The following is a 13726-nucleotide window of genomic DNA, read 5'->3' as shown; positions in this document are numbered from 1 at the left end:
AAAGGACAGGAAGAGGAGCAGTTCAATGCAAAAGGATAACAAAAATGAGAGAGGGTGAACTATTGAATGTTCAATACAATGAAGATGGTCAACGTATAGGGGAAGGCGGAAAGGATTTGGCAAGCTACTCAGGTTTGTTAGCGGAGTCCCGAATCTCTATTGTTGATTATGAAAATTGGCATGTTGTCGGAGATGAAGTGAGAGACTTGTTATGGGATACTATAAAGGTAAATAGCTCCAGTTGTACTATTAATTGTCTAATTAGTCTTAGGTTATTGTAACTTTATAGCTTATTCTTTTTTTATAGGCCAAATTCAACTTGACAGAAGACGAAAAGAAGGGTGTTGTCTCAAATATTGATGAGAAATGGAAAGAATTCAAAAGTCGGTTGACTAGGTACGATATCACTCCCTACAAAGACCAACCTGAAAAGCTTTTGAAGTTGCCTAAAAAACACGAGAAAAATATTAGACAGGAAGATTGGGAAAGATTTGTGAAGTCAAGACTGACAACAAAATTTCAGGTTAGGATAACTTATTTTTGTTAGTTTGATTGGTTTTGGATAACTGTATTCATTTATGGTTAACAAGCATTCTATCTTCTGATACTTCCTACTGCCTTCTTCTCTAAAACCTCAGCCCATGTGCTCTTACTTTCTACTGGATTTTCTACCGGGTGCGGGTGTGGGTAGTAATTTAGTAGTCTCTTTAGTCATAGATCAGAGTAGTCTCATGAGTCTAGGCGCTTGCTAGATATTCATAGTAATTTGGTAGTCTATTTAGTAATTTGGTATTCATTTTTGCTTTTTTCATTCTCATTTTCATACTAATGATTAGTAGTTTTTATATTCTGTCTCTTCGTTCCAAATATAATAGATTCCGTATCCGACCTACTATTTCTGAGTCGCTCAAGAAAGAATACGGGGCAAAATATTATGGAAATCAAAAGCTGGTGGTAGGAAGAAGAAATAGTTCAGTTGGATTCTTAAGTCGTATCGGAGCAATGGATTCTAATTGCTACCATACTCTGGTATAAGTCAAGCAGTCTTTCTTGTGACTTTCATTAAATGTTTTTTTCTTTTAAGTCCACCAATAGGAGTTTCCAAAGTTGGATTGATGGATTTGTAGAAGTCGTTGATGTTTGATATTTTCATTGTATACGGCAATGACATTGACGTTTGTACTCCTGAACAGGTTAACATGAGAAGCTCTTTGTGAAGAACTTCCCATTCAAGTCGAGTCTTCCAAAGCGTAGTGGTACTTTTAGTATTAGTTCACATACACCATTTAGCAGAGGCTCAGATGCTTGTCTATGCTAATTAACCTAATAGCACTGGGTTTACTTGAAAAACTCATCCAGATAGTGTCAATGCTCTTGGCGCTGCTGGTATGTGTAACTTGTGATGGCTGTGAACATCACCCAGTAATTTTCTATCTAAAAAGGAAAATAAAAATGTAGTGGAACCTCTACTCTGTTTTTTCTTAGTCATCCTTTTCCTGAGGTTGAGTTCTTAACCTACAATTGGAAAAAGTGAGAAGAATAGACTCCTGTTAGGGTTATGTTTACCTTTTTGGTATACTACATATTTGGAATATTTTCTGGTACTAGAACAGGGGTAGTTGAAGGACTTGGTAGGTGGTTCTACAACAAAAATTCCTATTGAAGATGCAAATAAACTTAGCTTTTCAGGTTTTAGAATGGTTGTTGTACGAATGTGGACATCATGAATGAAGGATAAACTCCAATTCTTCTACTATGACATCAGCTAAAAGTTGGATTGATTACAACTTCTTGGGTCAGGGTCTAGAGCTACTTATCGTTCAAAGAACAATTAAGCCTCGTGAGTCAGGGCTGATGATGCTAGCCTTCAAGACAAGCGGGCGCTGATCCCTTCGGAGCTGTTCGTAATGGCCTTCACTCTTTTAGGCCAGATGGACCAAAGAGAAAGAGAGTCTTTGTAAAGGTAGTAGAGGCTCTTGTTGATGTGGAAGGGATGGTACTACTTAAGTGACAATGATTTGACCGTAAGTTTATGGACAATCAAAATGGAGAACAGAACAGAGGCAAAGTTATAGAAAAGCCGAGTAAATAACTTCCAGTCCTGTATGTTCCTAGTTGCTTGCATCTATCTAGCTCTTAGTGTCCATGGAATGACATTCCCATTAAAAGCTTTGACTGCTGCATGTGAATCCTCCTCTATTATTATTCTGCTCTTCTTTCTCTATCTTCTTGTTGTAAACATCTTACTTCTCTTACAATCTCTTGTTCTTTACCTCTTTCTTTCTCTTGGCTTATTTCTTTCCCTTCTCTTAAAATACTCTGTTTTACTAAGTTTCAAAACAGAGTTGAAACAGGGGAATTTGACTTTGATGGAGAAGAGGAATTTGGATTGGAATTTGATGAAGAATATGAAGTGGGGGTGTCTAGTGTTTCACATAAATCATCGGAGTTGCCTTTAGAGTGTCTTAGTGTATCAGGACTTGGGGTCGGGGATTGCGGTTTGGGCTGGTTGTGGAAAAGTTGCACTAAGCTCAAAAGGTTGGAATTGAGAAGCTGTGAAGGTATTGGAGATGGTAATTCATTTACATCCTTTATAAAGTGTTTAAAAGCTCTACAAGAATTGGAAATTAGAACTTGTAGGACTATTGTTGATAGAATTTTACTACTATTAGCTAAACATTGCAGTTCTCTTAATTTACTATTACTCTATGATGGTGGTAGTAGAGAGGTTCTTCATCAGTTTATTAGTCGAAGCAGATCAAATATTCAAAAACTCGACCTTCGATTGCCTTTAGACCTTGAAAACAATCACCTATTAGCTGTTGTAGAGAATATCAGGGGACTTATAAGTCTTAGGCTACAAAGTTGTTGTCTATTAACAGGTGAAGGCCTTAAGACAATTGGTTCCACAGTGAGTGTTGCACTAGAAGAATTGGCATTAATAAACTGCGATGTCGTTGTGAGAGAACCCGGATTGTTAACCACTTTGGGGTAGAACCTGAAGGGACTCAAGAAGTTGGACTTGTCTTCTAATGAAACGTTAGTTGATATGGAATTTGTTTCAATGGTAGTTTCTTGTAAGAATTTGACTGATATTACCCAGTGAAGTCTTCTTAGTATCAAGTCTATTCTGAACATCAAGTCTTCTTAGTATCCTTAAGTTTGTTCTGAACATCAAGTCTTCTTAGTCTGCCCTTCTGTTCTGAACATCAAGTGTTCTTAGTATCCTTAAGTCTGTCGTGGCGGTGTGCATCCTACCCTTGGATAGCCAACTGGAAACTTTATTGCCCTTTAAGACCTCTCTTTTCATGTTGCCCAGTGGAATTCAGTAATTCATGGTCCTGTTTGGGCCAAATCATCTCAGCTCTAGGTGCAGATATGCCTAGCTATTAAGGGCCCTGTCAGTTAACTGTTAAATTACATGGGTAAGTATTTCCCTTTCATAGAGAACATTTTAGGTTTAATTTGGTCTACGACCACTTTTCAGTAAATTATTTTCCCTGAAAACTGCTCTTCCATCCTTAAATCAGTCATGAATTACTCGTGTTGCTAACTGTTGTTAAATATAAGTTGTACAAAATATTTTCCAGAAAATTAGAACTTTAGTAGGTCTCATCTGTTTACAGCTTCTTCCAGTAATGTTTTTCCCTGAAGTTGCTCTTCCATTATATTCTAAGCTTTAATTAGCTACATGGCCCCAAAGCGTAAGCTCACTAAATTTTGTTTACAACAGAGAACGAAACAAAACTATTATGATGAGTGAGAGTTGGAGCTAGGCAGAGGAGAGTTAGGAGCTATAGTTGCGTCAGTGAAGAGTGAGGAGCTATGGCTTATAGGGAACGGGTAGTGACGTTATGCGAAAAGCTTTGGCTTACCTTTGATTCTCCTTCCAGTTCTGATGAAATCCAGGGCATTGCCAGTTCCAGAGGAAAGGACTTCACCTGCCTTCCCCCTCTGATTTATAAGTTGTAGTCAACTTTCAGGAAATGTTCGGAACAAGGATAACAGAGCTAAAGCTGAGGTCTTGTCAGAGCTTTGGTGACGAGCTAGAGTTGGAGCTATGGATAGTGACTACTATCTTTATATATGCATTCCTTGTAGGGTAGCTACTACTGCTATGTAAATAGAACCTTCTGCTGCTAGTGCTAAGTAGTGACTTCCTGCCAACATTAAGTCATGAAAATGCATATGCCGCCAACATTAAGTCATGAAAATCATGTGACTAAGCCTCGAAATGTCTCATTCACTCTTTTGTTCTCTAGTCAACACAATGAATGTTGTCAATATAGGCCCTAACAACATGGCAATCACTGTACGCACAAACCCACCACAGTAAGCACCTCCCCAAATTGCTGCTGTCATAGGATGTCATCTACAAGCGGTATTTTTGCACATCTGAACTCAGGCATACCCTTTGATAGTATAGGATTGTGTGCTAACCTAGGTTGTTAATAGGAATGTGACCTCCCCAAATTGCCTTTGACGTGTGCTGTGATAATTAATTCCTTGACTATTAAAGACATCCAATCACATTAAACCCATATATTGTTTTTTATTCCTAAAGACAACTAATTCCATGTTTTCCAGGAAATTAGCAAACTTAATTCACAAAAGCGAGCAGCAAAAGTATATAACCACAGGACGGGCAAGACGGGATTTGCTGATATTGGAGAACAATTGGTGAGTACATTGTCAGTCTCAACATTTATACATGTAGGCACTTGTTAATTTGTTTGGGTATGATAAACCTTCAACCAAGAGTTTTGAAGACATGCATCGTATTAACCTTGTCATTTGCGTGATTATTTTGTAACCATAGAAAAACGAGTTGGGACCATCCTTTAATGGAAAAAATCGAAGGCCTTCAATATGGAAAAGAGCTTACTCAAAAAAAGGAAAATATATTGAAGTAGCTACGGAAAGAGTTGCTGAAAAGATTGTAAGTTTTCTAATCATTTATTATTATGTTTTAATGTTAGACATGAATGCTTGTTGTGATTTGGATTTGCTAAATCCTTGTTTACTTCAAAACTTAATTGAAGGATGTGCTGACTAAGGAAGTAGAGGAGGGAAACACTACTACAGAATGACACATATACCACAGTCAATAAGAACGTTTATACCACGGTTCTTTCAAAAACCGTGGGAAATACTTATATACCACGGCGGAAATGTCTTTGGTCATTGGTTTACTAGTATATGTCACAGTTAGATGAAAACCGTGGGATAAGTTGGGCCATATACCATGGTTAGTTTTTTTTCAGCATGAGAGTACTCCACATCCCCACTATCTTAAACATAAACAGTGGTATATAAATTTTCCACTTTCTACCATGGTTTATGACTTTATGCCAAATAGTCAAATACGCGAAAAAAAAATACACAGTACGAAACTTATTCAAATTGGATTCCCGCTATTCTCTCAGTCTCTCCCCACAACTTCTACAACTCTACGACTCTTAGGATTCCCGCAACAATGAGAAAACCCACCGTCACTACACCATAACAGTGCAAAGAATTGGATTTCTTCTCGACCTCAACTCAATAACACAACAAAGAGAAACCCTTCCCTCTTAACTCCGCATGATGTTTTCTCCATGTTTCTTTATCTATTCGAATTCCGCCTTCGTTCAAAATTGAACTAAAGGAAGCAGTTTTTGTTCATAAAACATAACCTCTCTCTCTCTCTCCTCCTCACTGCCGCTACCTCTCTCTTCCACTCCCTCTCACTGCCGCTACGGCTCAATAAAAACTAGGGGTAAGTTGTTTTTTTTTATTTCTCTGAATTAATTATTTTTCATCTCTCTCAATTAATTGTTTTTCATTTTCACTGTTTAGTTGGGTTGATACAACTTCGATTTGGATCAGCACCTAACTACTAATCACTTCTCCTCAATCTCTGTCATCTTTATCAGGTAACCCATCTTTTTTACTCCCTATTGTTAGATTAAAGTTAGTATTTTTAAGTTGATTGGGTTTTTGTTTTGCGTGGTAAATAATGTTATCTATAGATGGCACGAGAAAGATATCATCCCAACAGAAGATAGCGAATGGGGATCTAATTATAGTATACGAACGTCACGATACAATGAAAGCAATTAAAGTAAGTGACAGGTTCAGAGTTACAAAATAGGTTCGTGGTATTTAAACATGGTGATTTGGATAGGGAAATCATATGGGTCCAAAGTGTGAAGTAACAAAGGTGGATTTATTTACTTCTTAGCTCCAACACCAGAGTTGTGGACATTGGTTTTAAGTCATAGGACACAGATTTTGAACATTTCTGATATTACTTTTGTGGTTTCCTTCTTGGAAATTGTTCCTGGTTGTGTAGTTCTTGAATCTGGGACTGGTAGTGGTTCACTTACTACTTCTTTGGCTAAAGATGTTAACCCAACTGGTCATGTTTATACTTTTGATTTTCATGAACAAAGAGCTGCATCGGCTAGGTAAGGTGTCAATATGTTTATTATGCATTGTATTGAAAACTGTTAGCCATATAGAAACATGTGGCCAGTTCTATCAAAGCTTTAGGTTGATATTTACAGTTAGACTTGTGGATTGAATTTCTGGAACTGGGAATGTAATTGGGAATTAACCATTTTATCTTCTAAATGAAAATGACGAAAATGTGCATTTTTTTTAGTTTCGGTTAAAATGTTAGCTATTACGGAACTATTGTATTGTTATGTTATACACTTTGAATGACAAAAGCTGTTTTTGAAATTCCGTAAAATTTATTTCTACACGTGACTTTCTTGCGTTTAAATTTGTTCAAGATCTGTACAAGACTTTGAATTACCCTTCACAGCTAAGAGGGTGGAAATCAGATGGAGGTGATCCTTGTGAGGAGCCATGGAAAGGAATATCATGTTTTGGGTCTTCTATTATATACATGTAATTTATAAGCCCTCTCTGTGTTTTCGAGTGTGCCTTTCATCTCTTTTTGCCGATAATTTGAACTTATACCTCCTCATCTCTTCCAAAACCGGTCAAATTTTAGTGGACTTGACATTGGTGGATACCTTGGTGGGCAACTTGGCAATCTATTAAGTTTAAAGCAGCTGTAAGTGTCTTCACCAGAATCTTTCAAAATTAACTTTGAGTGGATCCTAAGTTGCTGCACTACACCAGAATTTAAGAATTAGGACACACTCTTGGGACTATATACCCCGTCTCTAATTAGGGAGGCACGTGAGAGAGCAGCTGCTGATGCTCGCCTAAGGGTGTAAAAGGCTGCTGTTGATAAGGTCAATGCTGAGGCACGTGAGCGTGCCGAACGTGCTGCTGTGCAGAGAATACAAGCTCAGGCACGTGAAGGGCAGCAGCCGACGCTAAGGAAAGAGCAGAGAAGGTAGCTGCAGAAGCAAAAGAGAGAGCTGCTGTTGCAAGAGTTGAAGCAGACGCACGGCAAAGAGCAGAGCAAGCTTCTGCTGAGAGGGCAACTGCAGAGGCTTGTGAGAGGGCTACTACAGAGGCTCGTGAGAGGGCTGCTGCGAGAGAGAGTCAACAAAAGAATGAGAATGATCTTGAGTCTTTCTTCGGCGGTAGAGCTAGCAGTGCACCAAGGCCTAACAGAACCACAACTCCGGTACGCTTAGGGGAATAAGATTAGAAGCAAGATATTGTTTTTTTTTTTCTAAAATATTAGCAGACTATTATTTTCGTCTTTGTTTTCTGCATCAGGAGTCTACTTTTGAGTCCCAATTGAAAAAAAAAAACCAGCACCTGAAACAGCCCGTCGGACATCTTTTGGAACCTCGTCGACCATGCAGAAGGCATCCTCAACTACAAATATTGTTGATGATCTCACTTCAATCATTGGAGGTAATCTTGTTGATTTTACACTTTCTCTTGTGCCAGTAAGAAGCCTTCCTGGCAATAGTAATCAAGAGAGCTCCCATAAAGTATGCTAATTGCTTAAATTCTACTTTGTTAAAGGTGCTTCGTGATCTGGAGAATTCCAGGACGTTGAGGGGGAAACTGAAGAAAGACGAAGAGCGAGACTGGATCACCACCAACGTACACAGGAGCGCGCGGTCTGTGGAGATTAACTTTTCTCTATTTGTTTGTGTTTATGATTATCTTTACTTGTCATCTTATAAATGTAGAAAACCTATTCAAGTGCATTGACTAGTTTCATACTAAATTATTCATCAATATTATTTCTCTTTTTTATGAAAATTGTTGTTAAGTTTTTTATGGAGTCTCTGTCCTCAAGCAAAAGCATTGGCAGAAAAGAATGAGCGTGACAGTCAAACTCAGAGAGCTCAGACAGAGAGTTTTGCAGATCAACACTGTTACAGTTTGCTCCTGCTGTTATGAGTTTATATATAAAAATGCCTCTGCTGTAGATATTAACACTTCCATCCAATTAGTTTTTTTAGATGCTTAGCACTTATAAAGGAGTTGTGTTTCTCATGTATGCCTTCTATTGAGCACTTGAAATAGACATACTTCTCAAAATCACTTCTTGTGAAGTGCGGTCCTCACATTGCAAAGGGTTGATGGGAAACGAGTTCCTTTGAAGTGGGACAAGATCAAGGTAAACAAATCCTACACACATTATTGTTTTTCTTTGAAAAGTATATGTTCAAATATGTTGTGAGTCTATATGTTAGGGCCCATATCAACCAGGTGGCACAGAGTGTGGGTATTGTACAATGAAGTTTATGAGGGAAATAGTAGAAGCTTGTTCAACTTGATCATTTGAAAATAAGGTATTCGAAAGTTTTGACAAACACTTTATTTGGCTCAACAACTTCGCCTTATTCTTATATAGTAACTCCACATGTTGTGCTTTGACTCATCCAGATAACAAATTTAGAATTGAAGGAGACATACACGCATAAGATGAACTTGGCGGTGTTCGACTCGATATTATTGATTCATCCGGGAAAATGGGGTGTTTCGATTCGAAGGCGAATGAGGATGAGTTCTAGCTATGTTCGAACCCCTCCAGTTTAATTTATGAGTCTTACCTTTTTAATTTATGAAAAGGAATTTGAAGTTTGTTTTCTTAGTGCACTCAAAAAATTAATGGAAGTTTTTTTATTTTATTATTATTATCTTTTTTTGCAATATTTGATAGTTTATTGTACATTTTGGAATTTGTTGGGAAGATGGAAATGTTGTATGTAGGCAGGCTATGTAAATTTTGTTATGCAGGTTCGGTTTTTAAGTGGAAGACTGTTACTAGCATTATTATTAATATATATATATATATATATATATACCATGGTTTGGCATAAACCGTAGTGTTTAGTATAACTATATACCACGGTATTATAACACATACACTAATATAAACCACGGTTTCAATAGCTTATATGCCACGGTTATGTTGACAACCGTGGTATATAATGGGCATTACAAACCACGGTTCTTTGAAAAACCGTGGTATCCGTTAAACATATATACCACAGTTTTGCTATTATTATATACCACACCACCTATTGTCACGGTTGTATAACAGTGGTAAATATATTTATACCACACTTAAAAACAGTGGTATAAGTGTCATTCTGTAGTAGTGAAAGGTAGTTATTGAAGGAAGTAAAGACATCTTAACTCTAGCATTGGGCACACCCGAGCATCCTGGTCGCACTCGAGCAGTTGGAAAGGGGATCACCCCCACCACATATTTCCATGTTAACAAATGTGGCTCAAAGGAACATGTTACAAAGTTGGAATCAACAATTCAAGAGCAACGGGACCAAAACTACCATCTTTAGGAAGACATTAGGTTGCTGTTAGATAGAGTCAAAAGGTTGGAGGACAAAAATAACTCCTTACCATCTGAAAAAATCTCTTCAAACAGCAATACGAGTGTCAATATTGATCAGACGATACACTCATCTGGCAAACATCAATCTGGTAGACTAGTAAAAAATGCTCAGCAAGTAAGTTACTACTATGAATGTTTCTTTTATTTTTTTTATTGGTAACCTGCCATCTATTTGTGCATCATTCATCATTGCATCTAGTGTTTGTGCAACAACAGTTTGACCCAACCATTTTATGCATTCCGACCTTCTAACTACAAATTTTATTTTTCTGACTAATAGCTGAAAAAAAAAATGGGAAGGCAACCCATCCTCCATCAAAGCCCAAAGCAGATCATGGTAACAAAGCAAATAAGAAAACACAAGAAAGTCAAACACCATTTTCGAGGCCAACATCTGGTCTATGACAGGAAAGTAGCATTTTACACTTGATATATATAATTTTCATAATGTTGTGTGGTTCTAAGATTTATACTTCAATTGTAGGGCCTAGAGTGTAATTTGGCTCAATCGATCGTGTGAACAAGGTAAATAAGAAGAAAAAAACGGGGTCAAACATCATTTCAGGGTCCAACATCTGGTCGGGGAGAGGTAAGTAGTGTTTTACATGTTATATATATAATTTTAAAATGGTTCTAAGATTTATACTTCAATTGTAGGGCCTAGAGTGTAATTTGGCTCAATTTGATCATGTGAACAAGGCAAAATAAGAAAACGAGGGTCAAACATTTGGTCTAGGGGAGGTAAATTATAGTTTACACGTAATATGTTATTAAAATATAATGTTGTGTGCTTATTATGATACTTAGACATTTATATAGGAAAAAGAATGTTATTTGGTTGCGGTTGGCCGAACAAATATTGTTGCTGAAGGCTTGGTATACGAGGGAAATAAACGAAAAGAAATTCACGGTTACCCTTTGGGACTCAATAATGTTCGTGTTGCGGTTGTATCGCTTGTTTCTGAAGAAGATGGCCATCTTGCTCTTCTTATACAAGTGAATGAGGAGCTTAGATATGTCGCAAATGCTCTTGGCACACAAGTTCCTTGGCCAAAGGACCATGTCTATTATAAAGATGACATTGAGGTAAATAACAAGATTCTTTAATATGAAGTTATATGATCGATTTCTAAATTTGGCTTCTCTTTTAATAATTGGTTGTTCTGAATTTTTAATTTAGGGAAGTAAAAATCAAACTAGTGATAGTCATAATCAAGGTGCAATAGATTCGTTTGTGGGATTCCTCAATATGGCGCTTCCAGGGGACCAAGGTTCGATACATTTTCCAGTAGGAGGAGAATTGTTTGGAGATAATATGGGTAGTTTCATTATGGAGAAAAGCGATATAATGGATGTATGTAACATGGGTTGATTAGATGCTGCTATTTTGGTGGTATACATGAGGTTAGAATATCTGCAAAATTTCATTGTTGGTGCTATCGTAAATCTTAGATATTCATATTTAGTTTTAGTAATTATGATTGCTTTATTTTTCTTTCTCTAGGATTCTTTATGACTAATTTGTGAGTTGTCGTGATGTCGTCGGATTTGTAAAACCTTTATCTTTCACAAGAGCTAATGGGAATGAGAAAACTCAAATTATTGTGGAGAGCTTGCAGAATACAAGTGGAAAAAGAGTTGTTCTTATCCCTTATAATCCAGGGTAAGGATATTGTCTTATATTTTTAATACTATCCATGTTTTATCATTTTCATTGGAATGTATATTATAGTTTTAATGTCTAATTTTTCTTTTTTAACCACACATGCCTATGATCTTTTTGTAGTGGACATTGGGTTTTGATTGCTATTAATTTATCGCGGATGACTTTTAATTGGTTGGATTCGATGCATAATCTACCATCTAATGATATGGATATCTATTTTAATAGGTTTGTCATGATTGTGTATGTATATGAAATAATTAGATCATTACGTGCTTATCTTTTACTTGCTAATTAAGTTTTACATTGATCTTATTTTGAAGTGCGGTCATGAAAATAGAAAGACTTGAAGGGAAAGGAAGTAAAGGTCCAGTGAAGTGGGAGAAGATTATGGTAATAAACAAATTCTTATGCATACATACTGTGTGTTTGGAAAAATATATGCTTATGAATATTTTCCATGTTTGTACTTAGGGCCCGTACCAACCTGGTAGTAAAGAGTGTGGGTATTACGTAATGAAGTTTATGAGAGAAATAATGGAAGCTTGTTCAGATAATTCTTTTGAAAATAAGGTATAATTCGTCATACACTCGCATTCTCTATTTTGTGTTACTCTTCATTATTTAAACGTCTGTAATCAATACAGATCCTCCATTTCATAGGACCATGCATGGTAACATATTCATCCTTGGCATTATGTGCCATGGTAATCCCTGATTTCTTAGGAACTACATGAATGGGACTGACCCATTCACTATTAGAGATTGGGTATATGATACCCGCATCAAGTAACCGTAAGACTTCTTCCCTGAGCACTTCTTTCATGGCAGGGTTCAAACGACACTGAGGTTTGCGAGAAGTCTTAAAGTTATCCTCCAAATGGATATGATGAGTGCATACATTAGGGTCAATTCCCTTAATGTCAGCTAGGGACCAACCAATCGCAGAACAATGTTCCTTAATCACCCTGATCAAACGTGTCTCTTCCTCCTTAGATAACAGAGAAGATATAATTACTGGTTGACTACCATCTAGATCAAGTTGAATATACTTTAACTCAGGAGGAAGAGGTTTAAGCACCGGGGTGAAAGGAATATCGATAAATTCTTCTGGAGGGTCCACATCTTGAGTAATAAATACTTGCTTAGGCAGTAGGTCTTCAAACTCTGTAGATGAAGCAACAGAAGGGTCTACGATTTGTGTAAACTCGAAGATGGTGTTGACTTCCTCTATGTAGTAGTCATCGACAAAATCTAAACTTCCAAAAGAAAGGAATTTATGCATATGGTTTTCTGGAAATGAGTTATTAAAGTAATCTTGAGCTAAGCTCTCGATCATGCTAACCTCCCCATCTATAGACAAATCTGGTAACTATTTCATCATTTTAAAAACATTTACCTCAACAGAAAGATGGCCAAAAGATAAGGACATCGAACCATCGTGGCAATTTATAAGCGCGTTGGCAGTCGTCAAGAAGGGACGCCCTAAGATGATAGGAACAGAGTTGTTAGCGACTTCTGTATCGAGGATAACAAAATCAGCAAGATAGTAGAAATCCTGGACCTTAACAAGCATGTTTTCAACCACACCTTTAGGGTACTTAATAGATCGATCCGCTAATTGCAACGTCATTTTAGTAGGTTGCATCTCCTGTAGACCTATTTGTTTGTATAGATAATACAGGAGTAAGTTAACACTCGCCCCCAAGTCTAGTAAAGCGGTCGTCATGTGGGAATCTCCTAAGGTACATTGTACAGTAGGATGACTAGGAACCTTGTACTTAACAATTCCATTATGTTCTGATGAAAATGGAAACTATTCAATTAGAAAGGCGTCTTTAGGAATATTAGTCTTACGCCTAGTAGTGCACAACTCTTTAAGAAACTTAGCATGGTGAGATAATTTTTTAATTGCTTCGAGAAAGGGTAGGCTTATCGTTAGATTTTTGAAAACTTCCCTAATCTCGTCGAAGTTTGTATCCCTGTTTAACATAGCTAATTTGTGGGAAAATGGTGGTTTCTCTCTATATTTAGCATATGGATCAACTGGGTGTCTAACCTTTGCTTTTTGTTTCTTAGGTTATAGTTTAACTGGTACCTCTACAGGGGTAGGCTAATCAGTTTCTATTCTGGTATCTAGTTCAATCTCCGGTGTAGGGACTACTTGTGGGGTAACTATAGGCATAGTTACGTTGTTATCAACCACTCTCCCAGAATGGAGAGTGGTGATGGCATTTAGCTTACCTAAGTTTGCATTTTCCGTACCGTTCACCTAA

The 13726-nt window shown here is 37.1% G+C and overlaps 2 long non-coding RNA genes and 1 pseudogene across 3 annotated transcripts; all 3 read left to right on the top strand.

The window, feature by feature from the left end:
• The first annotated feature begins 44 nt into the window (after positions 1-44).
• Positions 45-3106, top strand: LOC147493771 (uncharacterized; annotated as a pseudogene).
• A 2600-nt stretch (positions 3107-5706) lies between these two features.
• LOC147493770 (uncharacterized) lies at positions 5707-6724 on the top strand. Its single transcript, XR_015199681.1, has 3 exons — positions 5707-5758; positions 5839-6103; positions 6335-6724. It is a non-coding gene; the product is annotated as an uncharacterized LOC147493770 (long non-coding RNA).
• Positions 6725-6771: 47 nt separating this feature from the next.
• Positions 6772-8201, top strand: LOC147493769 (uncharacterized). Of its 2 annotated transcripts, XR_015198893.1 has the most exons (5): positions 6772-6897; positions 7004-7066; positions 7135-7591; positions 7687-7827; positions 7942-8201. It is a non-coding gene; the product is annotated as an uncharacterized LOC147493769 (long non-coding RNA). The 2 variants fall into 2 exon arrangements; XR_015198892.1 differs by lacking the exons at positions 6772-6897; positions 7004-7066 and having other exon boundaries at positions 7097-7591.
• The last annotated feature ends 5525 nt before the right edge of the window (positions 8202-13726 follow it).

Source organism: Coptis chinensis, chromosome 6 (assembly GCF_015680905.1).
Source record: "Coptis chinensis isolate HL-2020 chromosome 6, ASM1568090v1, whole genome shotgun sequence".
In the NCBI taxonomy this organism is placed as follows: domain Eukaryota; kingdom Viridiplantae; phylum Streptophyta; class Magnoliopsida; order Ranunculales; family Ranunculaceae; genus Coptis; species Coptis chinensis.
This window is presented reverse-complemented; position numbering and strand designations above follow the sequence as displayed.